The 17,639-nt window shown below is 44.1% G+C and overlaps 1 protein-coding gene across 16 annotated transcripts in view; it reads left to right on the top strand.

Moving 5' to 3' along the window:
* The first annotated feature begins 302 nt into the window (after positions 1 to 302).
* Positions 303 to 17,639, top strand: part of PHF21A (PHD finger protein 21A) — a 237,721-nt gene continuing 220,384 nt past the window's right edge. For 4 of the 16 annotated variants that reach the window (XM_059722792.1, XM_059722803.1, XM_059722790.1 and 1 more), the window contains exon 1: positions 420 to 709. The gene's annotated coding sequence lies outside the window, so the exon portion shown is untranslated. Of the gene's footprint in view, positions 365 to 418; positions 710 to 17,639 lie in introns of those variants that run through there. The other 12 variants (XM_059722799.1, XM_059722804.1, XM_059722797.1 and 9 more) reach the window with 5 other exon arrangements.

Genomic DNA, 17,639 nt, shown 5'->3' with positions numbered 1-17,639 from the left:
ACTCGACTTTAGTTTCACTCACTTCACATCCGGGCTCTTTCCCTAGGCAATGGGTGCCGCAGCACCGCCCGCTCCTTAGGCAAAGGGAAATAAATTCGCCGCACCGACACGGCAAGTAGTCCCCGCTCCTCGGCGTCCCGCGCGCGCGCGTGCCCGCGGCTCCGCGCGCCCTCTCCCCCCGGCCCCCCCGGGTGCGGCGGCACCGCTCCCGCTCCCCGGAGGCCGAGCGCGCGGGGCCGGGCCGGGCCGGGCCGGGCCGAGGCGAGGCAGCAGCGAGAGCCGCGCGCTCCCAGAGCCGGCAGGCGGCGGCGGGGAGGCCGTTGGAGCGCGCTGGGAGGGGGCCGGCGGCGGCGGAGGGATCCCGGTGAGCGGTGGTGCGGCCGGGCCGGGTGAATGGGATCGAAGAAGAGTTCAGCTTCGCGGCTTGTTTTTGTGTCACACCCGCTCCCCCGCCGCTGAGCGCGGCCCCCCCGGCCCGGCCCGGCCCGGCCCCGGCGGCTCAGCGCGGCCCAGAGCCCGGCCCCGGCGGCGGCGGACGAGGCGGCGGCGGCGGAGGGAGCGGGCGAGGGACCCACCATCTTCCGCCCCCCGCGCCGAAGAGAGAAAGTGCGGGCGGGCGCGGGCCTCGGCGGCGGCCCCGCACCAGCCCCGCGGGACCCGTCCTCCGCTCGGCCCGGCCCGACCCGGCCCCGTCGGCGGCAGCAGCAGGGTGCAGTATCCCGCCCGCGGCTCCTCCCCTCTCCTCCCTCCCTCCAGTCCCCTCACTCCACGGCGCGGCCGGGCCGGGGTCAGGGCGCGGGGGGCCGCCCCGCCACTCCGCATCCAACTTGCAGCCCGCAACTTCAGGCCCGGCCCGGCGCGGCGCGGCGCGGCCCCGCGGTTACTTGCCGGCGGGAGGAGGGGCCGGGGGAGGTGACAGCCTGGGGGCGGGGGGCGCTGGGCCCCCCCGCGTCGCGCATCCCGGCCCCTCCACCGCGCTGGTGATTTCCAGGCCTCCCCCTCCTCCCCCGCCGCTGCGACTCCCTCCTGCTCCGCTGCTCGGGGAAGTTTCCCCACCAGCCCCGCCAGGATGCTGCTCCGCTGCCTCCCGGCCCTCCCAGCCCAGCGCCGGCCTCTCTTCTCCTCTCCTCTCTCCTCTTTTTTTTTTTCCTCCCCTTTTCTTTTTAATTTGTCTTTGTGGCCAGAGCAGAGCTGACAGCGTCCCTGGCTCTTATGCCACTTGTTCTTCTTTAGTCTCCCTCTCGCTGTTCCCCTCCTCTTCTCCCCCAGCCCTGCTGCCCTTTCTGCCCAGGTGCAGGCTCGGTGCAAGGAGGCCCCTGGGACGTCACACTCCGACTCTGGCACGTGTTTGCAGTGATGAGCTGAGCTTTTCCTCTCCCATCTCTGTGCTTGTGTAGGAGGAGTGGTGCTCTTGTGTGGGACTCTGCCATTTGGTCCTTCTTTGCTTTTTTTTTTCTTTTGCTCCTTTCATCGCTGCTGATGGGTCCCTTTCTCCCTGGGCAGTGAGGTGGGCACTTGTGGGACTGTACTGTTAGTTAGGGTTGCAGACAGATTCCTACTGGATCGGCATGTAGAGCCCTTCATTCAACTTCTGCTCCTTCAAGTGTCACCAGATGAGGTTACATGCAGGTTGGGGTACCAGTGTGCTTCAACGTGGAGGGATTGCCAAGTTCCTAAATCTTGGGATGGAGAAGGGTTGCCAGAGGAAAGTGATGGCTTTTGTTTTCATTGGTGTACAGATGTCATCACATTTCAGTCACATGCTACAATATGCTTTGTTTAGCTCTCAAAATACAGTATCTGCTAAAACACATGCCCCCACCCTTTTTATTGTCAGTAATAGTGATTCTCTGTTCATTTTATATCTTTACCACTGTAGATGTGAGGCTTGGGGTTTTTTTGTCATCTTTTTGGTTTGTTTTTTTTGTTTTTTAATCCCTGTATGCTTGTTTGGGCCCAAGCACTGAGCTTGACAATGGACTTTTGTTTGCTATAGTGACTGCTTTAAAAAAAAAAATCCCACTGGGGACAATAACTTGCACGTAGCGGGGAAGTTTTGTATTCTGGTGTATGGTGGGTCTGAGCATACGGTGGGCAGCTTGTGCCTCCAACGTATTAACATTTTAAATAAATATAGGCTAATTTTGGATTAGTCTGAGCTTTTTTTCTTAGTTTAGGTTTTTCTCTGTATGGGTGGCACTTATCATGCTAAAGCACAAGTACTTTTCTGTTCCTGTGTTTGAGCACCCCTACTAGTATTATAGCATTTTAAATATTTCATGTACTTTTCACTGTTTATAGCATTTGTTTACTCCTTGTGTTTTCCTTACCTTGGATGGTGAAGACACCTGGATAGTTTCACTTCTTTTGTTTGTAGTCCATTTCATCTTCTGCCCTTTGTGCACTAACCCAAAGCTCATGCTGTTTAGGGTTGCTTAACACAAATAACTTTTCATTTTGACATTTTTTATGAAGGAAAACTGTAAGAGATGTTACAAAAATAGCTTTTTTTTTTTTTTTTTTTGGTTTATAGAGAAGTTTGATTTTATACTTTGCCTAGTTGCCAGTATATCATTTTAAAATGCAACAAAAGTGCCCCTTCCTATGTTGTTAAAATAGAAGTTAGTTGGAAAGTTTTTCTACTAGACAGTTACCAGGTTGCCCATTTACTCTGTTTCTATTTTTTTTTTTTTTTTTAATTAAAGTCTTTTTTTAAAAAGGGCACCTTTTATTGGAAGTAGAAGGAACAAACCAACTGGGAAGAGGAGAAACCCCAAAACACAACTACATGCACTGGTTTGAAAAGTCAGTGGCCTTTTTTTAGAGAGAATATCACAGGATGTGGAGCTTTTATTTATTTTTTAATCTGAGGAGGTTTAGGGGCTCTTGGATGGATTTACCAGATTTTTTTATTTTGGGGAAACTGGTGAAGTTTTAAAGCTGTCATAACTAGTTACTAAGTTTATTTCTCTTGTTAAGTGCTTTTTAATTCATTTCTTTGAACCTTCCAACTCCATTGAGATGGAGAAATTTGATTATCTTGTCTGTGTAGTTATTTGTCCTAGGAGTCTGTGCAGCTAACAGCTGGTACAAAAGCAATGTCAAGCAGTCCATTACGCTTCTTTTTTTTTTTTTTCATTCTTGTCCTGTTTCTCATGGTCTGTCACCCTCTGAGGCTCTTAAGCAAGTCTTGGTTTGGTACTGTCCAGCAGAAGTTAGGGATTTGCTCTACAAGTAGTACCTGTCGGGCTGGAGTTCAGCTACTTAATTCCTGCAAGCTGGCTTGACCTCTACTAACCTGGACAATGAAAGGTTTGAAGTGACTGCCTAATTTAGGGTTCAGTTAAGTAGCAAACCTGGTATGATAGATAGCTAAAGAGACTCTGCTAAAACATTTGTCTTAATTTTAGAAGTATTCTGTTTATGAATAATTACCCATTGGAAGATTTAAAATCTCAGACCGTTCTATCCTCTTTGTGGTGTTTTCCCATGTTCCTTTAAGTTTGTGTGCATCTTAAACTGGGCTACATGTGCCTGTTTTGTTTTTTTGTAGGTTGCTCATGTCTGCTGGGTAGCTGATACTGATTTTTCTTCCCTTTTTGGAAGTGAAACTATGAAAACTACCCTTAGTTAAGGTTTTGAAGGGGTGGTAGGAAGTCATAGGTTCAGCATTTAAGAAACATTGCATGTTCATTTTTTGGCTGCCCAGCTTTGACAGTGAGCAAAAGTTTGAGTGTAAGAACTCTGAAGCCTCCTCTTGCCTTGTCGCTTGGGCAGTTTCTGCAGTATTCCTAGTACAAGGCCTGAATAGTTCTTATCCTGCATCTGTTCCAGTTTCAGGAACAGTGTACTATGACGCTTTGAACACACAGTATAAATTGTAAACTTTTTTTTTTTTTTTGCATAATGCTGAACTGCTTGTCTGTAGGGGAGATTGGTTTCTTGTTTTGTACTGGGTATACATTTAAACTGAGTCTTTGAAGGCTGTTTAGTTCTGTGTGCTAATAATGTGTCGTCATTGACGTTATTAATGCAGGCTTCTATAATGGAAATAATTTTCTTTAAATATGAAATTACTGTAGCTATAGAACAGTTCTGTAATGTTTCTTTGTACTCTGCTCTGAGGACCTTTACTAAGGATGATGTGAATTGATAACACTGGAATCTGTTTATTACTGCAGTTTCTTGTTGAATCTTAACACTAACAAAGCCTTCATGAAATACCTTATTATTTAGTATGTTTTGGATGCTTTAGTGTGTATTCTTAGAAACATAAACATTGAATTAATATGGAACTTAATTGGTGACTTAAAGGAATAAAACAAGTATTTTTTTTTTTTCTTTTACCTGTCTGTCTTCCCTGCCCTCCAGCTAAAGTGAAGTATGTTTTTTGTTTGATAACCTTATAAGTGAATCTGCCATTGTATTCACCTCCACGATAAGTCTGTAGTAAATATTGCAGCTAGTTGGTATCTTAAACTCTGCATCTTTGGCCACAAACTTTTAATGGATACTTCCTTAGAACATAGGAGGCAGATGCCACCTTGTACGATTTAAATCACTGAAGTAACAGGATAAACCAATGTACCTTTGATAATGTTCTCTGGGTTTGGACATTTAAAGGCTAAGATTCAGGCTTCTTAGATTTTTAACAAGAAGTTAAATACTTTTCAGTGCCTAGCATGAAAAAGTACTATGGGCTTGATGTGCGGTGCTATACTGCTACACATAGCTCAGTTTGAAAGTGGGGGGGACTTATTCTGACTGTCTTTCATGAGTGTTGAGGTTCTGTAGACAGCTGAACCCCATGTGTTTTCTCTTTAGGGAGGGGCACTGGATGATGACAGGTACATTTTGGAATTTACCATCTGGGAGAAAAAACCTTGTGTAGGAGAGACCACGTAAAAAGATCTATTACCCTATGCATCTTGCCACGTGCCTCTTCCCTCTGCCACACACAGGAAGACATAAGAACCCACAGTGGCTAATTCAGCTGTTTCGAGGTCTGAAGGGAGGATTCCTGCCTCCTTGCATCTGTGCACTGCCCCCACCCAATTGCTAGCGTGAAAAATTAGGCTCAGGATTTGTGCTTGTATCTTCTATTGCCATGGAGGTTTGCTGCGTATTAGTGAGGTGAAACAAATGTGGTGTAGGCCTTTGGTATGTGTAGTGACTGCAGGATGTTTGTGTCCCTGTCCTGCTAAGGGAAGGTGAACTGGAGGATAGCTTTGAGTATTTTATGGTAATTTGTACCAAGCTTGATAACGTGGACCAAGTATTTGGTTTATGCCAATGAAGGCATAGATTATTTTGAGGACCTTAACTTGGCATTTTCTTATTATCCAGAATAAAGACTACGTGATAAGTATTGGCTTAAAAACCTCTCCCATGTGAATTTCTTTACTGAAGAAGATTATTCTATTTTTACTCTTTAAGCTTGTTTTCTTTATACATTTGACAGTGCTTTATAGATCTACCTACACCTTTTGGTGTGGCTTTTTTATGAAAAAATAATGAAGAGTGAAGCATCTTAAAATAGTTCTTTAAATCTTAATAGTTTATTAATAGTTCCTTAAAACTTTAATCTTAAAATATGATTTTAAATGGGAACAGTTTGTGAGGAGACTTGGGCAGGTGTGGGAAGTGAAATTAATGTTTTTTCTTTAGATTTGTTTATTCTTAAATTGAATATATTCATGGCCATCACACTTTTTTCTGTAAAAATATATAACGTTTGTTCACGAGTCCCTTCACTTGCATCATCTTTTAAGGTTACTCGATTATATTTATGGCTAGTAAAATTTTTAGTCTTGCGAGTCTATGAAAAGTTTTAAAGAACTTTACAAAACCTCTTCTGGAACGTTCTGTTCATCATAAGGAAGGATGTAACGGTCCCTGCATTGGTTATAAGTTATTAGGATGCACATGGTACAAAGTTCCTTGAACAGTTCATAATCTCCAGAAGTGTCCCCAAGTAAACCTCTGTTTTACAGAGTTTATAATCTCTTCAAACTGAGATGGTTTGACTTGTTGTATATAGGCTCCCCTTTCCAAGATTCCTCCTGTGCCATTGCAAACGCACACCCTTTAAATCAAGACTGTTTCCCCCCTTTCCCCCCAAATAAAATAAATAAAGCCACTAAACCTACTCTCCGAGGCTTTTTTTTTTTTTTTTTTTTATAGATTGTGTATGTGAGTTTTATTGTAAGCAGTTTGTTCGCAAAGCATGTATAATTTCTTAAAATAGTGTGGTGAGGTTGTTTTTTCTTCTACAAGGAATTCAGCACTTCATCACTGTTATGATTTGAGGATAAAAGGCCATGTTACGGAGTTCATGCGCTACAAAATAGCTTTAAATGAAGGAAATGGGTCTCTCTCTTTCTTTATTTAGAGAACGTGCTTTGAAAGCTTTCAGTTTGTTAGGGAACAGCAGATGCATAAATGGTTAAAGGAAAGGAAAGAGGAGGATAGGTTTCAACCTGTTAAGGGTGAACGTTTTGGGGAGCTAGTCTTTGTTTGGACTCTTTGTAGGCCTGTGAAAAGATCTCAAACACAAGAGCCAAAAGATCGGTTTTCTATATATTGTTTTGGCTTTATATAGAACGCCAGTTCTCAGTACTTGATGAGAAGAGCCCCAGAAAGGCATTGATTTCCCTCCCTAAATTCCTCCACTTCCCCCCCACCAAATTTTACAGCTCCAAGTGTTATTAACTATGTGCAGTTCCAAAATGGTATACTTCAAAGCAAAATAGTAGTTAACTGAAGAGATCAACTGCTGCTGCTTTAAACTGTTTTAACTAAAACTTCTGAGTAATCAGAATAATTTTTTTGATAAACTGGCTGATCGTAACCATGGCAACAGCTGTCTTTGGCCATATGGACAGTATTGTTGTATTGATGAAACCTTTAGATGCTTCTGAGGCTTGTCACCAGTATGGGGAAGTGAATTAGAATGTCTTTCAGGTGACTTTAGCAGCATTATAGGAGTGTGTGTGCGTGTGTATTGCAGCAGGCTACTGTCTGTCTCTTATGTTCCTGACTCCCTTGAACCTTTTTTCTGTTGCATGTTTGTGGGGGTGCTGCTGCTTGCCTGCCTAGAAATGCTTCAAGAACTGTGCTCTGCTTCTAAGTACAAACTGTACTTGCATTTTTCCTAGGCCTTGTAGGGAATATACATATATATTAATTCAGAATGCAAAATGACTTCTGGGTTTGGAACACAGTATGATGATTTTTGCTCCTCGATTTAAAGCGTTCTTAGAACAGGCTGGTAGGGGGAGCTGCCCTTCCCTTTGCTGAACTGGAGTACAGCGTATGCTTTTTCAGAGGCCTATACTGAAATACAGCTATTTAATTTTCAGCTAAGCTTTACTCCTTTTTCTAGAAAGAGGGCAAGCTCCTGCTTCAGTGCATTTTGGAGATGGAGGAAGAGAGTAATCTTATTTTCAGATGAATAAGTATACTGGGCAGGAGAAATACTCCCTTCACAAAACATACTTTCTCCACTGAAAATTGGAGCATTATTTGAAAACCTATTATAATGATTAATAAATGTAATAGTGTTTTTTAAATATACAAGCACAATGAGATAGATATCTATACTGCATGTAAACCAGAACATTTTTTACAAACTTAAATCTAGCAAGCCTATTGTTAATTGATTTGCTTGTTTTTACTGAAGTCTGGTTCTTTTAATTTAGTTTAGGAAATTTCATAAATATGACAACTAATGTTGACTTTACCCTATACAGGTGTAAAGAGTAGTGATCTATAGGTGTGGCACGTGCATCTCTGATTTAGTTAGTTTGTAAGATGCAAATATACCCTGCCTTCTGCCTGACTTCTGTCTAACCCAGGTAACTACCTCTCTCTGCTTATATGTATGCTGTCATACGCTGAGATGGTCACAATGCGGCCAATAGAAATTTGAAATATGGCCCACATATGGCCTTATTTTTAGTAAAACTGGGATGCAGGGATACTACAGGTCCCAGTATGCAGTGCTCTGTTTTTATCAGCCCAGTCAGCCAAGATAAGGATGAGCCATTGCATCCTGGGATGTGTAGTTTTCATTGGCCAGACTTTCTGATACCAACCATCATTTTGTTAAGGCTGCTATATTTTATATGAACTAGAGGTAGTCATCAGTCCTGCAACAAGAAGGACTGATGTTATTTGGCAGAAATTTTTTATTACAAAGTTTGAGGTAACTTGGTAATAGCTAAATACTGCGTTTAGAGACTAGTATTAAGATAACTTCTTTCTGCTTGCAGAATTTGTGTTGATGAATTATACAGTTATTTGCACTAACACACTTGATCTGTTATTGTAAAATATCCTAACTGATATTCTTGAGCACTCTTTACATGTTTCAAAGTAATGATGTTATGGATGGGTAACTTCTGGCATGAAAAGATACCAATACTTTGTCTTGTTTTTAAGTTGTACCACTGTGTAGTTTGTACTGTTCTGGTTAGAGATGACTCGAGGCTTTTTACCTGCCAAGATCTGATTTGAGTGTTCTGTTTCTCAACTTACAATGATGATATAACTTTTATTTTTAAAATGGCACGGGAAAGTGTGTTCCTTTTTACTATTTTGCGGGTTAGTGATGTCCTTTAGCTGTTCAGAGATGCTCAGAATCCCGAAGTCAGATATTGGCAGGTCAGAGAAGGATCAAATTTGTATTAAGATTATTTGATTTTTTTTTTTTTAGTGAATGAGCCTTGGCCATTAGTCACCAACTCGCAAAACTCCCAGGGAAGTGCTACTTTGTTTATGCATGTGTAATAATGCAGTTTTAACCTTTACACGTACATTGGGCCAAATTAACTCCTTGCATACCTTGACAGGCTTCAAAGATGAATCTGGCTCAATTTCTAAATGAATGTTAAAAACTTACTTCTATTTCAGGGCCTTTTGCTGAGTTTCAGGTGCTGAAATTTTAATTTAAAACTTTAAAAAATGTATCTTATTGTTAAGCAAACAAACACTTAAATACTTCGGTAGTTTTAGACTAGGATTTGTATTGGTCAACTCCTTTTATTTAAAAAATAAACCATTAAAAACAAGTTATGCAGTAATGCAAAACAAATCTGAAATCAGTCTTTTGATGTCATGAAGAAATTAGTTTAAAGTGCATGTAGAAGCTTTTGTAGATTGGGGCCTTTTAGCATATAAGTAGCACCACTGAAATCATTGGAAATAACTGGATACTTAAAGTTGATCCATGTATGAAAGTGTTTTCAGGATCTGGGCGGTAGATGTCTAATGGTGGAAAGCAGATTCTTTGCATGCACAAGTCTATAGATTGGTTCTATACAGGTCTGTATTACAAACTTCTTTTCTCTTGAGTATTTTTAGAAGGGCTTTTTCACCTGGAGTATGGATTATTTCAATACATATTTGTACCAGTTAAAAAAACAAAAACCAGTTGCTTTTTCCTTGACCTGTATACATTTTAGATATTCTATACATTTAAATGATTGTTCCTTTCAAGGCATTTTAAGTTGATTTTGTTGGGGCTTACCCGTAGTGTACACTAAGCATTTTTTTTGGGGTGTATTTCTTTAACTCGGATGCCGAAGAGGAAATTAAACATAGCAGTAATGCTCTAACACTAACTTTTAACTCAGTTAGCAAATAGTTAGTAACATAGTTTTCTGCAAATGCCTCCTACGCCTAACACAAAATAGTTAATGTAATGCTAGTACCCATATTGGCGCTGTATCAGCCTTGTCAGCAGCCCACTTTGTAGTGTAATGACCTGATTCCAAGAACATAGCCTTTATTGTAATACAGGCAGTCCTTAATTTAAGATTTTTCTAGTTGCAGTGAATGGCACTTACAATATTTTATAAATTGACAGCCTGTTTTGACTTTCTGACATCAGTTTTGACTTTACGATGCTTGATCCGATGCAACACGATGTCCGCGAACAAGTTCGCTGCGTCACCCATCTCCCTGGAGAAACTGCCCAAACTTCCTTGGATATTTTCTTTAAAGCCAATAAGACTCCTGAGAAGACTCTGGCCAAGAGCCCTTCAAAAAGTCTAGCAGTCTCCTCAAAGAAGTCCTTCCAAATCAATATGATTGCTATTTACAATATAAATACATTCATGTAGCTATATTACTCATCTGTAATTGATTTGAGTACAAAAATTGGGTTATTTTTGGTGAAAATAGGGTATCAGGCCTTGATTCAGGAACCAATGCCCCATTCATAACATTGTCCCTATGGGAAAATCTGTTCTGAGTTACAACATTTCGACTTATGACAAGATGTGGTTTTCAGGAAACAATTGTAAGTCTGAGGACTGCCTGTATAGGGATGGGACCATAGTTGTGCCTATGTAACAGGTTGGCTGGGCCTCCTTCCAGGTTCTGTGGGTGCTCTTTGTGTTTCTTCTTCAAGGATTCTACCCTGCTACATGTAGCCCCATTTTACACAGAAGTCAATTGGTGTCTTGTCATATTTCAGGAAGGACCTGATTTTTCACCCTTTTCAGGAAACCATAATTGTATATGGAACACAAACTGTGCTTGGCAGTGTGGCTGAATAGACAGAGCATGGAACTGAAACTCGGTGAGTCTGGGCTCTCTTCCCAGCTCTGTCACTGGCCTGTTGCATAGGTAATTTCATCTCCTTGTGTCTGTTTCCCTCTGTTTAGAATTATGGATAATGGCACCAGACTCCTCTAAAGTGTTTTATATGTGTTGAGTATTTATTTATTCAGGGATTTGCTTTAATTGACTAAAGGAAGGACATTCTAGGTGTAAGTCTGAAGTTAGCACCTGATGATGCCCTGTACTGCCCAAGAAATAGTGTTTGCATAGTCTATACTGGGGTGTTGAACATAGTCACCATCTGGATTCTGGCCCATGGAACTGCATGATCCAGCCCATAGCTCCTGGACTGATCCTGGTTACTGAACCAATCTAGTATGTGGACGTAGCCCACTGGCATGGGCATTTTTTTTGAAGTCACGTTATATGGGAAGAAGGGGAACTTGGCTCCTCCTGCCCCCCTTTGCCCCTCCCTATTTCAGAAGCTCTGTAAAATATTCTCACAGGGTAGGGGGGAAAAAATAAAGGCATGGTGGGACATGTAGAACTGAGTCTAAATTGTGAGAGGCTCGGATCCTCCAGTTAGAAACAAAAGATCTCAGGGAAGAGACATGAGCAGTAGGAAGTAAAAGATGTGGAGGGGAAGGAGTGAAAGGAAGGAATTAAATACTTTAAGCACTTGTGTGCTGCTTTTTAAAAAAAAAAAAAAAAAAAAAAGAATCTTTTTAGTGAAGGAATAGGACTGTTAGAATTTATTTTGGTCTTTGGGTTTGTTTCCTTTTTAGTGTAAAATGTGGTGTTTTTCTACTTTGTTTCAAATGAGTGACCGCTGCTAGCATGGAACTTAAATCTGAGACTGTCAGTCAACCTTTGTAAAGAGATTAGAGTAGCTAATCAGAATAGAGAGAACTGCATCTTAATTTTACTGTTCTTGGTAAATGACCATATGATGATTATTCAAGGAAAATGCCTTTAGCAGTTGGAATGCTGGATATTGCACAACTGAGAATAAGCACGCTTCTTGTGTTATATGAATAACAAACAATAAAGTTGGACAACTCTACTCAAGTTGTACTATAATCTTACACTCTGGCTGAGAATTCTATTTATTTTTTGCTCTATACAACAAAAAAATTATATAGAATGCCTCATCAGAATTCTTGTTCTGCTCTTGTTATATGTTTTATGATGATGCTAAGACATGCAAATCTCTGCCCATATTGACTAATAGGCATCAGAATAGAGGAAATGGTATTAATTACTGTAGTTAGTTGAATTCTTCCATTCTGGTTAGAGACTACCCTCCAAACGTCTACTGGAAATGTAACCACCCCAGCTTCTGACATCCCTTTCCACTTTATTCTGGGTACTGCGATTCCTGGGGACTAAAGGTTCCCACTGTGTACTTCAAAATGAAGGCTAAGCCTTCTTTAAGGGCCAAGGATTAATAGTGATTGGGAGAAATGGGATAATTAAGTGGAGGTGGAAGGCAGAATTTGAGGTGTAGATGGATAGATATATATTTTTTAATGTTAGTGCACATGGATAAGCAATTCCGAGGGCAGCAGTTAATTAGAGCATGGGGGAGGAAGAGGTTCAAGAGTACATTATTATATTATAAAATTGTCTGTCTGTTTGTAATGCTTTATCCTTGCTCTGATTGGCTGACAAACAGCCAATCGGAGTGCTCCGAACATGGGGGAGCGCTGCCATGATTCCGAAGCCGTGTCGAGGACCGGACAGGGGGTTCAGGAGCTGAGGCCAACAGCGCACCCACCCTGCTCCCCGCAAGAGGCAGAACAGCAGCAGCATGGGACGTTAGGTGGTGGCACTCCATCCCAGCTCCCTCTTCCTCCCTCATGCCCTGTCATTCTTGAGGGGCAATTAGCTAGTAATATAATAAAACTCTAGGATGGTCCCTGTTAATTTGGCTAATAACATATCCCTGGCTAATGACAACAGTATCCATATTTAAAAGTCTTGTTTTAGAAGGTTTTGGGAAAGAGTCTTAGCTAATAAATCACTATCATTTTATTAGCTTGAATGGAACTATGAATATTGACATCTGAAAATTTGACCCATTGGTTTATTCTGTTAGTGAGCAAGTAAGTAGTATGATCACTGTTACAGATCAGAGAACTAAGGGAGAGAGGAATGACTTGCAGAGGGAGATGACAGTACATCAGTTGAAGAACTAGAACATAGGCCTCCCCAGTTCCATCATCGCTGTGTTAGCACAGGGGTGGCCAACCTGTAGCAAGTGTGACACATGCAGCCTTTGTGTGGCACATGGCAGATTAGGGAGGGAGCACAGAGTACAGCTGCAGATTGGGCAGGGGAAGGGGCTTGAAGTGGCACTTGGAGAAAGCATAGGTATTAATTTGTGGCACACCTGCCAAATAGGTTGGCCTCTACTGCAAATAGGTGCTGCCTCTAGAGTCTTTTGGCAGCCCTGGGTGTTATTGCCTTGTAAATAGAAATACGTTCCAAACATCTACTTACTGAGCATCAGTAGTGTGCTTTATATATATAACTATAGCCCCTCCCCCAGAGGAACTTACAGTTTGTAGAGTTCAGATATAAAAGCACATTGGATGGTCTTTTGTTCTTGAAGTGCTACAGATGTTATCTAATTTACTTTTGTTTGTTATCTTGGGAGTGGGGGGAGGGAGGGAGTATGGTTTCAAACAGGAATGGACTGAGAGAGAGGAAATGAGTACTAAGTATAAGACATGACACTGAAGAACCATAAAATATTAATGTTATAGATAAGCAGTCAGGGTAGGAAACATAGAATTTCAAGTTGTGCATTGTGACATGCAGCCGGTCACAATGTCAGCCCACCCACCTGTCTAGGGCACTCTGCCCACCTGACTTTTTCCTGCCATACCTTTGTTGTAACTAAAAAAAATTGTTTCTAGGTGCCCATTAAATGGGAGGCTGCCCATTTAATGCCCTGATGCCCAGGGCATAATACAATGCTCCAACGTGCCCCTCTGTCCCATGCCTCTCGGATAGCATCACATACTGGTGACAATTCTCTTGGCCCCTTGCCAGGCTGAACTCAGTCCTGTGCTGAGCCTCTCTCATACGGCCCCGGACAGGGCCACACTCGCTGCCCCTTTCTTGGGCCTTAGTCACACTGCTCCTTGCTGGGCCCTTCAGGTCTCCTTGGCCCTACTCCATACAGCCCTTCAGGCTCCATCTTTTGCACTCTTGGTCCTGACCCCTTACAGACCTTCAGGGCCGCCCAATTCAGGCCCTACTTTACGATGGAGCATCAGGCCTATCATCCTACACTCTGGTCCGACTCTGGCCCCTGGCCCTCTCTGGCCTTGGGCATCTTGCACTGCCTATGGCCCACTCAAGCCTTAGGTGTCTACTGATGTGCCTGGACCTCTAAATTGGCTTCCCCCTAGGCATCACTCTCAGGTGTTTGGCTTTGGGTCCTCCTGTCCCCTGTGCTGTTGCCCAAGCCTCACTCAGGCTTTGGGCCTCAGGTCTTCCTGGCCCCCATAGTATGTCACCCAAGCCTGGTGCTTTTCTTTCCAGGTGTGCTCACCTAGCCTTTACTCTTCACAGGGTCACCCAGAAGGCAGCAGAGGCTGAGGCTTTCCGGTGCCCCATACTTGCCTTTCACTAGGGGGGCACAGCAGCCCCACCAAACTATCCAACCCTAGCAGGGTGTAGTTTTAGGTCATGTCCCAGGACCACTGCAGGCCTGCCTGCCCTGGCCTTTGTTTTCTCTCACTGGGCTCCTTGATGTTTTTTTCCTGGGCCCTCAGTTTTAGCCTCCGCTTCATAACGTGACCCTCTGTCGCTGGCCCCATCTCTCTCTCAGGCCCCTTGCATGATACCACCCATCAGGTGGCTGAACTTCAGCCTCTGTCATTTCAGCCTGGTTGTTGACCTGATGCCCATACTCTCTCACCAGTGGTCTCTCCCTTGAGACCTTTGTTCAGCTGAACCTGGCCCCGCTCTCCAGCCAGTCAGGGTGTGAGGGTTTTCCACCACTCTGGCCTGCCCCTTGCGATGGGCATACTTGCCTTTTGGCCACTTGGGCCCTGGCCCCAGCTTGGGCCAGTTGAGAGCCCTGGGTCAGTCTGCAAGCAGCTGGCTCCTTTGCTCAATAGGGGTCCTCCCATAAATCAGTCCTTTCATACTGGGCTTGCCTGGAGCCCCACAGATCTTGGGCAAAGCAGCTCTTTACTTCACTGGGCTCATCTGACCCCTTCAGAGACCCCTCCAGGGTCATCTCCCCTCCCTGGGTTTCCCAGGCCTTTCCTCAGTAGCCTGTGCTCTCAGCAGTTCTAGCGGTACCTAGCCCCTTTTGCTTGGGATGACCTGTGTCTTCACTAGGCCCTTGTGTATCCAGCCTCTCTCAGGGCCATCCTGGCCTCTCTCGGGCCTCTGTGTACACAGCCCTTCACTTTAGGCTGGCCTTCCCACAGCCACAGGCTTTCAGCCCCCTCCTAAGAGCTCTGGAACCTCCTCGTTTCCCATAGCCTGCTACTCTGACCTCCGGAATGTTCTGGGAGTGACAGATCTCCAGCTGGGTGATGGTACTTCAGCAGCATCCCTGCAGCAACTGCCAGCTCTGCTCTCGGGGCCTGGTCTTATAACCAGGCTACCCAGGCCTGCACAAATCGGGCAGCCTCCTGGGTACCATGTGACCATATGATTGGGTCTGTTCCCACCTGCCGGCTCCTCTGCAGCCTGCTCAACCCCTTAAAGTGACAGGCACCCAAAGGTGCTCTGTCACATGCATACACAACCTTAAGAGTGTGTGTGTGTGTGTGTTATAATACCATCTTGTTAATTCCATGATCAGATACTGTTTGTTATTAGTATAGGGAGAACCTAGCTACTTAAATCACAATTTCAGCCTTCTTTTAGTTCAGTTTGGAGAATGATGACACAGTTATAACAATTCTAATATCACCTCAAGATGAACTACTGATAAATGTTAGCCAGTAGTCGCTATTTTATGTATGAACTAATCTGAAGTATTTATTTTGGATTAGTCTGGGAAAATACGCAGCAAACTATAATTATATGAATACATGCTTACAGTGCATACACACAGTGGGGCAGAGTTTAGGTTACAAATTTTCACTAGAGCGTGCTATATGGAAGTGAATGCTGAATGAAGGAGGTTTTGGATTTTTAAATAACTTACTGAAGCAAAAATAAAGATGAGAGGCACACAGCCAACTAAAAATAATGTGGTGCTTGTTTGCTTGCTTGCTTGCTTGTTTGTTTGTTTGTTTGTTTTTTTGGCTAGGCACACTTTATTAATAAAAAAAGTGTCCAGGAACCTGAAGCTTGAACCAGGACTTAGTTGTGCTAGGCCCAAGGGGAAGTTAATTCTTTTGGTAAGACACAATACTGTTAATCGGAGTTATACATGCAGCTCAGTGACACTCCCTTCTCCCCCAACCCACTGCAATGGAATTTAATATGTTGTGTGTAGTATTTTCTTTATCAGTTGGAGGCAGAAGCATGTTTCTTGTAGTGATGTGGAGTCTATTGCTCCATATGGACATTGCCTGTATAAATATTAGGTTAAAGATGCCCCCAAATCGTTTTGGCTTTATCTTATATAGTTTTGTACTGGAGGATTGTTTGGGTGATGTTAAATTGTAAGATTAATCTTCTTTTAAACTGAGACATTGTTCAAGCAGTGTATATCCCAAATTATGAAATACAGAACATCATGCATGTTCTGCATTCTGAGTTGTTTTTTTTTTTTTGTTTTTTTTTGTTTTTTTTTTTTTATTTAAAAAAAAATAAAATAAATCCAGGAATGTTTTGAGGTTTTATCTTTTGAAACATAAAAACTGGGATGAAATCAGGATAAAAGGGGGAAAAAAATCAGTTTAAATCAGGGAAAAATCATGAGGGAGGAAGGGAGGGAATAAGGCTGGCTGGGACCAGGGAAGGGATGGGGGGAGGGGTGTGGCACAGCTCAGCCATTTCCAGGGGCTGCAGCAGGGAGCAAAGCGTGGGGAGAGCTGTCAGTGGGTGCGGGGCGGGGGGGCATGGCTCTTGCTGCTACGCACCCCTCAGGAGGGCTGTGGGCTGGAGGGGCCTGCCCCAGGCTCTTCCTGGGGGGGGCACATGCCGCATGATCAGTGGCAGGAAGCACATGGTGCCGTGTCCCATCTTCCTTCCCTGGCTGCACTCACACCCCTCCCTCCCTGCTGCAGCAGCCTGCTGCAGGGCTTCCCTGGCGTGTTTGGGGAGGCGGGAGTGGCACAGGGCCGAATGTGGTGGGGGGACACCTGACCCCGGCACTGGTACCTCCTGCCCCGCCTGGGGTCAGAACCAGGGTCTGTGCCCCCAGACAGTGGCTCCAGCCACCCTCCCCTGGCCTCTGCATGGCCACGGCACCTGCCCTCCGACTCTGCATGCGGCTGCCAGCACCACCTGCCACCTTCAGCCAGAAACCTGTGCCTCAGATAACTAGCACAGTGGAACTTTTTAAGCTTACCAGCACCATCCATTTTTCACTTCAAATCCCTGTTAATCGGCACATGTAGGGAATGGGCCATTCCCCACTTGTGCCGGTTAACAGGGATTTGAACTGTAAAATGGGTGTAAATTAGTAAAAACTGAATAACTTAAATTCTTTCTTCTTTTTTTTTTATCTGTGAAAATTGGTAAAAACTGAGAATGCGGAATGCTATTCATAGATGGGCTACTCAGACCTTCTGGTTTGGTGCGGATGTTCCAGGATTCTGTAGCCTGGTCCCGGTCAGTTGGGCTGGAGTCCAGTGGGGAGGCCGGGTGGCATGGTGTGCCAGGCAGGTAAGCAGGCAGTCACTGCTGCTCCTGTGCAGGAGCAAGGATGTGCTACATGTGGATGGGTGGCACCTGCTGCAGTCCACCCGTCTTGCTCCTGCACAGGAGCAGTGGTGGCTGCCTAGCTGTCTGCCTGGCTCACTATGCTGTTCCACCTTTTGCTGAACTCCGGCCTGGGACTTCTGAAGAACTGTCTGGGATGGGGCTATGGAATCCAGAAGTATCCAGGCTAAAGTGGGACTTGTGATCACCCTATTCATAGTAAATCA

The sequence above is a fragment of the Alligator mississippiensis genome, chromosome 2 (assembly GCF_030867095.1).
Source record: "Alligator mississippiensis isolate rAllMis1 chromosome 2, rAllMis1, whole genome shotgun sequence".
Classification (NCBI taxonomy): Eukaryota; Metazoa; Chordata; order Crocodylia; family Alligatoridae; genus Alligator; species Alligator mississippiensis.
Note: the sequence above shows the minus strand (reverse complement) of the source record. Positions and strands in the feature narration are given on the sequence as shown.